Source organism: Balaenoptera acutorostrata, chromosome 5, assembly GCF_949987535.1.
Source record: "Balaenoptera acutorostrata chromosome 5, mBalAcu1.1, whole genome shotgun sequence".
Taxonomy (NCBI): domain Eukaryota; kingdom Metazoa; phylum Chordata; class Mammalia; order Artiodactyla; family Balaenopteridae; genus Balaenoptera; species Balaenoptera acutorostrata.
Window position 1 is genome coordinate 35,988,994 of NC_080068.1, and position 14,228 is coordinate 36,003,221.

Consider the following 14,228-nt stretch of genomic DNA (forward strand, 5'->3'; position numbering starts at 1 on the left):
TAACAAACTTAAAAAGTATTTTAATTCTTGGTTCATTCAATCGTTCATCCATTTTGTTCTTTATTAATAGATATTTGTCAACTACTTCCTGTGTGCAAGTCACTGTACATACAAAGGTGAATAAGGCACAGTCTTTGGCTGTGGGGAAGACAGATTCATAAGCAAGAGTTGTGGTACTATGTCGAGAGTGGGATGACAGAGGCAAAACAGGATGTCAGGAGAGACCCGGCTTCAGAGGGGTGTTTGCCCACCCGAGGGCCCTGGAGAGGCTCCGAGGAGGGAGTGAGACCTGAACTGATGCTTGAAGAATGAGGAAGATTAAAAAAGGACCCAATGCAGGAGTGGGAGCAGGGTACAGACTGAAACAAGTTTACTAGATTTGGCAACTGGGGGGCCATGAGTGACATCAGCCAGATACATTACAGTTGATGGTGGGTGTAGGGAACTAACCAGGGAACAAGGAAGCAGACATGAAAGAGAAAAGGTGGGTGTTAAACAGGCTGAACGGTGCCTTCAAGATAGTCTTGGGCTGAAGGAGGTGTTTTATTTTTTATTTTCAGGGCTTGAAAAATCTGTGCCATGTTCCAATAGTAAAAGAAAGGGGGAAGGGCCAGGAGGGATGAGAGGGAGGGCATTCAGGTGGAGCCGGGGGTCCAGGTGAATGAGTAGGTCTTCCACAAATGGTGGACGTCACTCCAAAAAAAAGCAGTTTTGATAGGCCTGGTCTGTAGAATGAAATATTTTTGGTTTCTTAAGGGACAGAGGACACCATCCTCCCAATTTGGAAAACCTTTGTGTAGGGTATAAGGCAGAAATCACAAAGTCTGGTGTGAGTGGAGGGAGGTAGGTGGGGACTCTGGGGGTCTGGAACATCTGTGCCCTTCTAGGACAGCAGCCGCTACGGGACTCCACCATGTTAGTCACGGAGGAATGGAGGTCCAGTAGGGCTAGATCAAGAGAAGCCGGAATTCTGGATTTTTATGTGAAATCTTCCAATTTTAAAAGGTTGGCAAACAAACAAATAAAATAGCATATGGGTAAAGCAAGGTATGTCTGCTGGCTTAACCTGATCCTTGGGCACCAGTGTGCAACCTCTGATTTAGAAAACCTCTTTTGGGGTTAAGTTTATTCTTGCATTTTCATGTGTCAAATCTATCCTTTCCTGCATAACTATGGAGAAAAACATTAATACAGAAAACAACATGTGTAGTTGAAGGAAAGAAGCACAATAATGCGTTTAATCCTTCTAAATCTGGTTATATGCTGTGACCTCTCTAGGACTTTAATTTTAGTAAGTTGATTCCCTTATGTCTATGCCTATTAACTGACGTTTCTTTGTTCATTTTAAAGTTTTCTGAAAAGTTGGATTGCTCCAGGAAACAAAAAAGACTATTTGCTTAGCATATTACTAAAAATAAAATGGAGAATAGTACTTTATTTTTCTTAAATTGGGCCCTTAGACTACAGGGCGAGTCTAAAAAAATTTTTAGATACAAACAGGCAAGATATTTGCATGTGCCAGAATAAACAGAGAACTTTTGTAATTTATGCTCAGCTTGGCTTTGACTAGCAATCAATCATTTGTGGCAAGAAAATGATTGATAACAGATGAGAGCCAGAGAAAGGTACATGTAAATCTTACATCAGGGAGGAGGTAAGTAAAGATGCTTCAATTCAGAAATTTTATGAATGAAGCTATTAACATGTGCTAGAACAGTGGATCACAAAATGTAGTGTGCATCAGAATCACCTGGAGGGCTTGTTCAAACACAGGTTGCTGGGTCCTGTCCCCAGAGTTTCTGATTTAGTAGGTTTGGGGCTGGGGGCAAGAATTTGCATTTCTGATAAGTTCCCAGGTGAAGCTGATATTGTTGGTCAAGGGACCGCCCTTTGAGGACCACTGTTCTAGAATATCTCTAAGTTTTCTGTTTATAGAAATTACATTTGAACCATATTGTGTTTAAGTTTACTTAAATTCATCAAGTCTTTTGGTTTATAAATGGCTAAAGCTGATGTATGCTTTTGGACTACTGAACTGAAGGTCTGGCATTAGTTGTGTGAAAACAGAAGATGTGCTGGTCCAAGCACGAGAGATTCTTTATTATATACAGCCTGGGTTGTCTATTTTCTTTTGGATGCTATTGTTTCATTTGGGGTGGTCTGGTGATGTGTTCACTTGGTAACACCAATATCTTGATAATCAAGCTATTGACTGTCAGCTTCAAAACTCACCCTTCTGTGCTGTGCTCTGTGATGCAGGGGTTAGAACTCTGCAGGGTACCTGTCTGCTGTGCCTGGGTCCCTGCTAGGTTCTGCCAATAGGGGGCACTAGAGGGAGTCTGCAAGGAGGGAGGAGGAAGAATTTGCTCCTTTTGATCTACTTCTTATTTCTGTCAGTGTTGCCCCAGAAGTGGTTCTTCATTCTGGCAGTGGCAGCTGGGTCCAGTGTCCAGTTTTCCCCCCACTCTCAGAATTAGGCTCATTGCAGTCCCTCAGGGATATAGCTCTAGGCTTCCAGTTTCTAAGAATTCCAATTGCTTCCCTTTGTTCCCCCAACCTGCAGGGTAACTGCTGCCCTCTTCAGTAACTATCCTTGGGTTCCCTCAGGGCTCCCTTTGCTTTTTCAGTCCTTCAATATTTAAACAATTCCCTGTATTAAATTCTCTCTGTTAAAAGAGCAACTGTTGGGTGTTTGCTTTTCTGACTGAACCCTGATACCAGCCACATCGACCTTACAGTGACATTTGTAGTATTAGTCATATTAGTAATATTAGTGATATTAGCACTCCATTCTACTGCCTTCAAATTCCAGAATGTGGGTAATATCATGTGCTTTGAAAAGCTTATCCAGGAAACATATAACCTGCTGTCTTTCTCTGGCTGCAGTTACACAGAGCACTTGAATCAGAATCACTTGAGGTGTTTTTTAAAAATGCATATCCCTGAGTCTCACCTCCAGACAAACTTGCATTTTAGACAAACTTCTAGGTGAGTCTCCATGGTGGGTGTAATAATTAATTTTTTGTGTCAACTTGGCAAGGCTATGGTGCTCAGCTGTTTTGTCAGACACCAGTCTAGATGTTGGCTGTGAAGGTATTTTTAAGATGTAATTCACATTTAAATCAAGAGACTTTGAGTAAAGCAGATAACCCTTCATAATGTGGGTGGCCCTCATCCAATCAGTTGAAGGTCTTTTTTTTTTTTTTAACATCTTTATTGGAGTATAATTGCTTTACAATGGTGTGTTAGTTTCTGCTGTATGACAAAGTGAATCAGCTATACATATATCCCCATATCTCCTCCCTCTTGCGTCTGCCTCCCACCCTCCCTATCCCACCCCTCTAGGTGGACACAAAGCACCGAGCTGATCTCCCTGTGCTATGCGGCTGCTTCCCACTAGCTATGTATTTTACATTTGGTAGTGTATATATGTCCATGCCACTCTCTCACTTCGTCCCAGCTTACCCTTCCCCCTCCCCATGTCCTCAAGTCCATTCTCTATGTCTGTGTCTTTACAGTTGAAGGTCTTAAGACCAAAGTCTGAGATTTCTGAAAGAGAAAGAATTTGGCTTCAAGACTGGAACAGAGAAACCCTCCCTGAGCTTCCAGCCTGCTGGCCTGCTCTGTGGATTCAACTCTTACCTGAATTTCCAGTCTTCTGGGCTTGCCATATGGATTCTGGACTTGCAAGCCACCATAATTATGTCAGCCAACTCCTTAAAATAAATATCTTTCTCTCTACCTCTCCCTCTCTCTCTCAACCTCTCATATATACATACATACATATATATATATATATATATATATATATATATATATATATATATATATATGTATGTATGTATGTATTTAATTGGTTCTATTTTTCTGGAGAACCCTGAGGTGGGGCTCAGGAATTTTCATATTAACCAGCATTCCTGGTGGTTATGATGGGTTGGACTGTGCAGCTTTCTAGTGAGAGTTTCAGAGAGCAGAGAGCACTATAAAAATGGTCACAAAGTGCTTTGTGACAATTAGTTTATTTGGGCATTCATTCAATAAATATTTCTCATGAGTGTACCATGCCTAGGAACTATTCCAATATGCACGGGGCATATTGTAGTGTACCAGACACATCTCAGCAACTCTCCGGAGTACTAAGGTCTCACTCCAAAGGACTCTTAAGGTGGATCTTCTTGGACAATTAAAAGAAAATAAAGGCTTGTATACATTTTAAAGTCCTACATCTATCCTCTTCCCCGTCTTTACACTCACATTTTGACTTGAGCCATAATAAATATGCGTTTATGGTGATTCCATGCCTTAAGAATATATTATTTTTAGCCTCAGAGTCAGGTCTCTTGGCATTTAATTGTTAGAGCCTTCCTCTTATTTTAGTAAAAACATTTTAAATTAAATTCAAGAAGTACTTACTATGTGCCAGGCATTATATTAAATAATTTCCCCTTCAGGGGTTCACAGTTTAGGTAGGAAAAGACTGATACTAAACTAGCTATTAAAATACAGCAGAATTGTTCTAAAGGCGAGTATGCCGTGTCCTGGGAGAACAGGAAGGGCTCCATCCTGGAGTTGGCTGTAGGAGGCCACCTCTTCTCTATCCAGTGGGCGTGACCTAAAGTAAGACTTCCCTTGAATTGACAGAGTTACAGTGTTTTGTATAAGGATTGCAGAATCGAGTTACAGGGCGCCCTAGCATTCCACTCTGCACCATAGGTCTTGAACTTAGTTTCTATTCGCTTCTGTTTATTTGGTGCCAGACGCATTGCTGGTGTGTGCGTGTGTGTGTGTGTGTGTGTGTGTGTAGGTGAGGGGGAGGTATTGAAAATGAAGTTGTTTGAGGGAGATAAAGTTGAGTCTTGATCCCATGTTTTTTGATCTTCCATTATCTTCTGGGTTTCTTTTGGCGCTCTTTGCAATACTCTAGGCATTTGAGAATACATCTTAATCACCATATGAACTAAAATTAAGGTAATAATGATTCTTATTGATATTAAGGCAGTTTAATTTGAATGTTCTATTTAGTAAGTGCTAGGTTTCAAGTTTCTCATAAGGAACAGATTTTCCAAGAGATTCCGAAAGAATGTGCTGCATGTTTCACGTGCAGGTAAGGAAGAGCTGGAGTAGATTAGTATCTAAGGAATACATGTATCCCGAAATACAGATTCATTCACATATTTAACACAGTTTTAAGTTACTCGATCCTACTTCAAAATATACTTCTGAAGATACTTTTTAAAAAGATTTTTCTTTGATGTGGGCCACTTTTAAAGTCTTTATGGAACTTGCCGCAGCGTTGCCTCCCTTCATGCCCTGGCCCCTCGGCTGCGAGGCATGTGGGATCCTAGCTCCCCGACCAGGGATCGAACCCGCACCCGCCGCATTGGAAGACGAAGTCCCAACCACTGGACCGCCAGGGAAGTTCCTTGAAGATAATTGTTTGAAATCACATGGTCAGTGTTCAAATTAATTAAGGTGAAAGGAAAGGTAACGTTTAATTTATTCACCAATGAAAACAGGAGAATTTATGCCTCATAAATCTTTTATGCCACAGTATTTGTGTTACTCACCCTTTATGAAGATAATGCCAATAAAGGCATCCTATATCCAAAGTTTTGATCCTTAAATCATTTCATTTTACTAAAGAAAGAAGCCCAAGTCCTTATCCTTTTATATTTTGACTCTTTATTGCAGATGCACACACACACAGACACACAATGTGCATATACAGATTACATGCACACACACGCACAGTAATCATATATGATAAATGAACAGCTTAATGAGTTTTCACTAGCTGAGCTCACCCAGGTAGCCAGCACCTGGACGGAGACATAGAATATTGCCAACCCCCCAGAAGGCTCTTCATGCCTCCTTCAAGTTGTACCCCTCCCCAAGGGAAACCACTATCCTGCCCCAACAGCATAGCTTAGTTTTGCCTATTTTTGTACTTTATATAAATAGAATCATATATTGTGCACTATTTTGCTTATATTTTATTTAATTCATTTGATTTGGATGCATACATTGACTTGTGTTGGCCAACATTTGAATAAAATGACATGGAGGTCTTTTCAAACATTGCAAAGCATGTTTTTTGGAGAAGCATTTAGCACACACATGCCAATTTCTGCTTTTCAAAAGCTCTGAATCCTTTTTGGGCTTTTCTCTAATCTCTAGACAGTTATAGCCAGTAAGAGAGGAGAGGTATGAAAAACAGAATATAAAATGTCCATTCATAATTTTTATACTGCTTACATGTTAAAATGATAATATTTTGGATACAGTGGGTTAAATAAAATATATTATTAAAAAATAACTGTATCTGTTTCTTTTTAAAATATGGGATATGAGACTTGCATTGTATTTCTGTGGGTAGCACTGATATAAAGTGTCGGCAGGGCTAAGAGAGGCATAGTGAACTGAGCAGTTAAGGTTCTGGATAACATCCTCTTGATGATGTCATCAGATGTTTTCATTTTCTCATCAGAAACTCTCAGGTGAAAGGCCAGTGCTCTATAGTTCCTAGATTTGGGGGGCATGGAGACTTGCCCACCTTGCTGTACTTTTGCCATGTCTTCTGAACAAAGTCGCTTTGTTTAATTTCTGGTTAAACAAAATGCATCAGTTTAACCAGCAATTTCTGGATTTTTATCCCACCTCACGTCTGGATTCAAATTGCTCCCCTCACTGGAAAGTCCTCCTTTCTCCTCTCCAAGCAATCTGGTAGCACCTGTCCCTTATGTCTTTTCTAGACCCCCTTCTGAGCTAGAACAGGCATGGATTCCAAAAGATGGAATTTGCAAAAGTTTGTTGCAAGTCAGCGTTTGGCTTTCATTATACAAGCCAGGATAGTGCCTGAGGTCCTTGGTCAGCTGATGAGTGCTATTTGACGCATAATATACCTGAAGCATAGTATTGACTTTTCTATTTCAAATATGCTAATAGAGATGGTAGGGGATACAGTAGCCTCAAAATATGTGCCAGGAAGCACAGTTCCTGTCATAGAGTTGGGGAGTGTGGCACAGTGCTCACCAATGATTATTGATCCTCTACATAATAAAAGACACTTCAGTCACTTCTTAGGCATTCAAACTGGGTGAAATAGAGAACTGATGCTCTGTCATAGAATCCATGAACATGTTAGCTTAATAATTGTGCTTGATATTTATACATATATTTATAACACCCTCTTGCTCCCCATCTCAACACCCATCATTGGTGAGGACCAGGGAGGAGACTGTGAACAAAACAGATGAAAATCCCCCCTTTATACAACTTATATTTTAGTCGTTGGGCAGATGATAAACACACACTCACACAAATATACAAATTATATAGTCTATTAGAAGGTGATGATTGCTACAGACAAAAACTAAGTGGGTTCTGGGCTCACTTGCTGGGGCAGAGACACAATGTATATCACACACATGTAGAGAAGACAAGCCTTTTGGCCACACCAGCAGTTCTCAGAGTGCGGTCTGGGTTCCCAGGGGTTCCCGAGGTCAAAACCATTTAAGTAAGACCTGCAGTTCCAAGACGTTATTTGCCCTTTTAAGTCTCTTTGTTACCTGAGTGTACAGTGGAATTTTCCAGAGGCTGCCTGACATAGATTGAGCACAGAAGCAGATGTGAAAAGCCAGCTGATTTTGATTAAGCCAGACAGTAAAGAGACTTGCAGACATGAAAACAGTGCCACTTTTCTCACGAATTTTCTCTTGTTTTGGAAAATACAGTTAAATTTTCATAAATAATGTAATTTATATTAACATCTAATGGTTTATTATAGTAATAAAAATAATTAATATTTAAGATTTATGCTTCTGCTTCAAATTCAGTAAATATCAATAGATGTAGTTAACACAAATAAAAGCTTTTTGAGGTTTTCAATTATTTTTAAGAGTTTAGAGGAACCCTAAGACCAAAGGTCTTCATAATGGAGGTGGTGTCTGAGTTGGGTCTTCAAGAAGGGCGGGATTTAGAAAATTGGTATGGAGGTTGGCATTTCAGGCAGGCCTGGCAGAGGCTTAGGCGGGCAATGGCAGGCTCAGTATTGTCTAGACCATAGTCAGGTCTGTGGTGTAGGTTCCAGGACCTTTGTGATTCCAGCCCTGCCCTTCTGGGAGATCTTTCTTTTCTATTTCTCTCTTGACAATATAAGAAATGGGAATTGGGGAAAGTGCTCTCCTTGGGGGCTGCATAGCTTTCTTAAACTTTGTCCTGTGCAAGAAAGGGTGTTTTTACCCTCAGACATTCAAAGGCCTTTTCTTTGGTAATGCAGTTATCTTCAACACTTTATAAACTTCTATTTACTTATAGTCAGTTCTGTGAGCCAGTAACTTAGCCATACCTAAGTTCTTTGTGAGGCATAATTTTCAAATGTACTTGATTGCTTTACTTCTCATTTATACCCACCTCTCTCAACCTAATGGGGCTACCTCCAGGCCAACTGGGAAACAGATGGGATGGCCACACCCTTAATGCACTGAACTTCACCTTGAGTTTGTTTCTTTCTTTCTTTCCCTCTCTTTTCCCCTCCCTCCTTCCCTCCCTCCCCACCCCATCCTTCCTTCTTTTCTTTCTTTCTTTCTTTTGCTACTGAAAGATTTTATAAAGCACCAGACTCTTAGGCTGATCTTTGCTTTGTGTCATTTGGGTCTTTATTTCTCAAAAGACTTCTCCATCTCTTAAGAGCTGGAGTCAGGAAAACTGTAGGCTTTTCCAACTTTGCAATACCACCTGAATTTCTGGAGTATCTATTTGTAAACCAGTCAATTTTCTTTAGTTTATCTCTTTGTTTTTAATTCCTTGCCAAATAGTCAATAACAACCAACAGGCATTACTAAGGCTCTGTTTTCCAGCCCTTCCCTTAGAGATACAAGTTCATTAGGTACGTGGGGTCTATGCCCCAGGTCACTGCAGGCAACAGTTAACCAAGTGTAAGAAGCATCACCATCTTTTCAGCCTCTCATAACAATGTTCTCAGTGCTGCTCCCTGACCATCAATGTCAAATATTTGTTTGTTTGTTTATTTTAAACATCTGTGCCCCACGTTGTATCAATCTATGTGTTGAGTCAAGATACACAAAATCATGATTTGTTTACAAACCTCAATTTCTTAGCACACTGAATACTGCCACGTCACTCTCCAGAAGAGCTGTTTCCACTGAAAGTTCATAAAAGGTTCCTCTGTTTTTCCTCAAATTCTCCGCAAAGTCTGCTGTTATCCAGCTTTCAAAATGTTGCCAGTCTAATGGGTGTGAAGCAAATGCTCATTGTTGTTTTAATTTGCATTTCCCTAACAACTAATGAGTTTGTACATCTCTTTAAAAACTTGTAGTCTGTTGGGTTTCTTCTTATACAAGTTGTTCATTCATGTCCTTTTCAGCTTTTTTTTATATTGCTGTTCTTCCTTGGTTTGTTACTGTTGAGTTTTAGGGATTCTTAATATATTCTAACTATTAGTTCCTAATTGGCTTTAGACACACATGTTTTTCCTCTAATTTATCATCTGTTCGTTAACTTTATCAATGGTGTACTTTAAGAATTTTGATATAAGCAAATTGTTAACTTATTATTTTGGTTTGTGCTTTTAGGATTTTCTTTAATACTTCTTCCTCACTTTTAGGTTACAAAAATATTTTATATTTTTTTTCTATCAAGTTTCTAGAACTTTCTGTTAGGTCTTTATCCATCTTGAGTCTACTTTTGTTGTAATATTGGATAGGGATTTCATTTCATTTTTATCTACAGGGTGAGCCAGTTTTGTCAGAAGCAGGATTTTGTCTTAGACCTGTTTATATATATATGCATTTCTTGGATATGCATCCAAGAAATATCTGTTGGTTCACTGAATTAAAAAAATATGATCCCAAATCGCTGTCTCAATTGAGATTTTATGGGGATTACTTATCTTATATTCTCTCACTTTAAGTGTGGTTGGCCCCAATAAAGTATTGTAGGCTGCAGAGTACCCTTGATGACTGAAGTTTAACAATTCAAGCTTTAGAGGTTAAATGGAAGGTTTCTTGTTTCCTGTTAAAGGTACCTACACCTGGGGGGAGAAGAAAGATGTTAAGAGGAGTCTAGGAAGGCAACAAGGTTGGAATATGGCCATCTTTGGTGTAGGCATCCATTAAGCCTTATCAGTTCGAATGGGGGACTGGCAAATCCCAATATTTTGGCTTTGATTAAATACTTGAGTCCACACACAGAAATGCACATATCTTTTCTCACTTATATGTAACGATTTCTCAATTCATTTCCCACATTTCCAAACCTTCCCACTCCACTCAAACCCTTACAAACTCACCACCCACTGACGGTGGATGACTTTTCCTCCTACTTCACCGAAAATGTTGAGGTCATCCAGCAGGATGCCTCTCTGTTTTACCCCAACGTTCCTGTGCATCCTTCTCTGTTATTTTGGAGACACAAGTGCCCTTCCTCCTTTATAAGGCTTAACCTTCCACCTCTTTCTTTCCTTTTTATGATTTCACTGTGTCAGTTATCTTCTCCTTCGTGTGTCCTTTTTCTTTTCCTCTAAATGTATTCACGTGACTCCTAAAGTGAGCAAACCTCACTTTGAAACCACTTCCCTGTGTGGTGGGTAACAGAAACTGGCTTGCTTACCATCTATTCCAAACTCTGCATGTGTTCCTTGCTGTGCAATAGAGTTTGGGAGGCTGAAAGCTACATTTGCCTGAATACCTGGAAGTTGGGATTTTGGATATGATTTAGGTTCAGTCAGTTAGAGATACTTACATGAGGTTTGGAAAATGGAAATAAAATGAAACATAAGGCGAGAGTCACATTTCTGTTTCTTTCCTGGGAAGCCACAGTCCTAGAGGTGTTTGCTCCTTCTGTGGCAGCTAGAGCAGAGGCCTCCGTGTCTTGTGTCCAGCTTTCTGGTCATGGAGGAGTGAGGACAGAAGACCCATTTTGTTGGAATGCATTGTGGCAGAGGTGGCATGCTTCTGTGCTCTGAAGCTACAACAATGGTTTCTGCTTTCATCTGAGGGCTTCATGGTTATACAGCATCTTGGTCATGGCAGGTGCAGCAGTTTCCTTGATGGCCTGGTTTTGTGTCATGGCTTTGGGAGCCATTTCTGGAAACTTAAACTTGAATCTGTCCTTTCAAACTTCCTATTTTTCTGGCAAGTCATTTCATAACTTGTCAAAAAAATGCTGGCATCACCTGAATGTGGATGGTCACAGCACTATAACCCCACTCCTGGAGACCATGAGGACAGTGTTAAAGGGAGGGCCTCCTAAAGGGCTGAACACTGACCGCCGGCCATTGTTGCACATTTGGCATGGAGGAAGAGAGGTCCTGATTCACAGGCCTAATGGTTTGGCTAGCTTCTCAAGTACTTGAAAGGGGCATGATGGGTAAACTGGTGACAAGGAAGTCTGAGGAAGAGGTACGTGAATAGACCTTTCCAATTAGGCAGAGCATAAATGTATTTGTGTCCTACATGAATGTTTACCAAAGAGCTACCTCAGTAAGGACGATCTAAACAATCAGGTAGATGGTTCTGTAGAATTCAGTCTGTTTCTTTTCCCAGGCACCTCTGTACTTGTTCAGTGAGCCCATGGATAAGCGGCTAATGCAGCAGGGCTGGAGGTTATGCTTGGTCTCAGCAACCTGGATTCCATGCAACAAGGGGATGGGGCCAGAGCACAGATGTTCCCTCAGGCTGCCAGCAGTAGAGACTGACACTCAGCCTTCAATGTGGCATCCTCCTCCAGGGGATCACCAGCCACTGTTGGCAGATTGATTACATTGGACCATTTCTGTCAGAGAAGGGGCAGGGCTTGTTCTTATGAAAATATACACTTATTCTGGATACAAATTTGCTTCTGCCAAAATCAGCATCTGTGAACTTTAAGAATATCTTATGCATCATCATGGCATTCCACACAGCATTACTTCTGACCAAAGCATTCATCTGATAGCAAATGAAGCCTGGCAATGTGTTCCTCTCATGCAGATCACTGGTCTTACCAAGGTCCCCAACACTCCGAAGAGATGGCCAAATATAATAGTGGCCTTTTGAAGATTCACTGATGGTGCCATCTGGGTGGAAACATCTTGCATGACCTAGGGAATGTCCTCAAAATGATGTATTGATATATGTTCTAAGTCAGCAACAAATATATGGGGTTTTCTCTTCCATAAGCAGGATTCATGTGTCCAGGAAATCAAGGTGTGGAAATGGGAGTGGCTTCTTTCACTACTAACCCTGAAAGTTTGCTAACAAAATTTTTGATTCCCATCCCTGTGACTTTGGGTTCTGCTAGTGTAGAAGACTTAGGTCCCAAAGGAGGAAGGTTTCCATCAGGGGATGCAGTAATTGTTCTATTAAACTGGAAGGTGGAGCAGCCCCCTGGCCATGGGGCTCATGTCAGTGAATCAATAAGCATTACTATAGAGATTACTGTAGTGGGGGAGATTACTGTACTGGTGGAGGGATTACTGTACTGGGGGGGATTACTATACTGGGGGATTACTGTACTGGGGGGATTACTCTCCTGGAGGCGGGTTGGTTCTGATCACTGAGGGTTGCTACTAAACAATGGGGGAAAGAAGAATATGTCTGGAATTCAGAGTCTCCCTGGGGAGCCTCTCTGTACTCTTATGTTCTGTGATAAAAGTCAGTGGACAGTTATGACAACTCAGTTCAGGCACAATAGACCAGACCCTCCAGGAATGAAGCTTTGGGTCACCTTACCAGGCAAAGAACTATGACCAACTAAGGGGCCTGCTGGGGGCAAAGGGAACGTGGAAGGGGTAGTAGAAGAAGGAAGTTATAAGTATCAGCTAACACCACAGGACTAGTTCAGTAAAAAGAGTTATAATATGAGTATTTTTTCTTATTTTGATATATATATATATATATATATATATATAATCAAACAAATTATATATATATATATATATGTATATGTATACATAAACAAACTCTCTGCCCCTCTTCCATTTTCCTACCAAGTAAACTTATATCTCAGTAGTTAAATTACAGAATATCGAAGGGGAAGTGTGACTCAACTAGAAGGATGAGCATCACCAAGAGATGGACAAAGGGACTTTGTGTCTTTTTGGGACAGGGGTTAGTGTTTTAGATTGGACGAGGGTCGCATAATGTTTGGTAGAGGCATGCCTTTGAAATTATTTGCAAATTAAGGATAGTTAAAAGAGGTTTGTAGACAAGTGGAGGACTGTGGTGATATTGTCATGTGTCAATTAGGCTGGAACTTTAAGTTTCCCAGAATTCATTTCTTCTGTGGTTTGGGGTTAGGATGAGGCTACAGTTGACTCCAGAAGAAATATGCATAAGATTTAGAAGGTGGAAGTGAAGCTCTCTGAGGCTGGTGGGGGGGTACAAGGCACCTGCTGCTCCATCACAGGGAGGCTGATCTCTGGCTGGACCCACATTCCCCCAGCTTCTATCAGATCCTCCTTTGGTCTCTGGGAATTGTAGGTCAGGTGTGTGCACAGCTTCATGGTGAAGGGCACCAACTCCTTCTGAACAACAGCAGTGTCACTGAGGTTGGAGGTGGTGAGAGACAGGTACAGGTTCCAGTTTGCCTTTGCAGGTTCCCCTACTTCACACCCATCTTTTCTCTTCCTGCTAGTACTCAGACCTGCAGCAACTTCAGGCATGCTCCAGGTACACGGAGGCAGTAGCCTCCCACGGGATCCTTTACCACTTCTACATTGCACAAGGTCTGTTCCCAACGTAAATCCCCTTCTCCATATCACTCATAGTGGTCTTGCTTCTCTGTTAAACCCTGACTAGCACAAATGGATTCTATCTTTCTTTTTTCAAACCAAACCCTGACCAATATAAATTACAAGATAATGGTCCATCTTTCTATTTCATTTAATAGACAGATGTTAAATGAATGAATCCACTTAAGAGTTCATTCTGTGCTTTGTCTTCATCACCAAACACTTGTTTCCTAATCCCTTGTCAAGAATTCATGCCTACTGCATCCAACCAGGGTTTGCCAGACATTGAATGCAGCAACAGATAAGGTGGGTTCCTGACCTCGAGAGCTTGTGGGGAGAAAACCAGACATGTAAGTGGTAAAACTGGCTTTTATTGCCACAGCTCCACTAAACTGCTCTTTAAAGGTCATTGAGGATTGACAACTGAAGACTCTAATTGCCAAACCCATTATTTGCTTATCCACATCCCACTCATCTTCAGAAGCAATGGCATCAG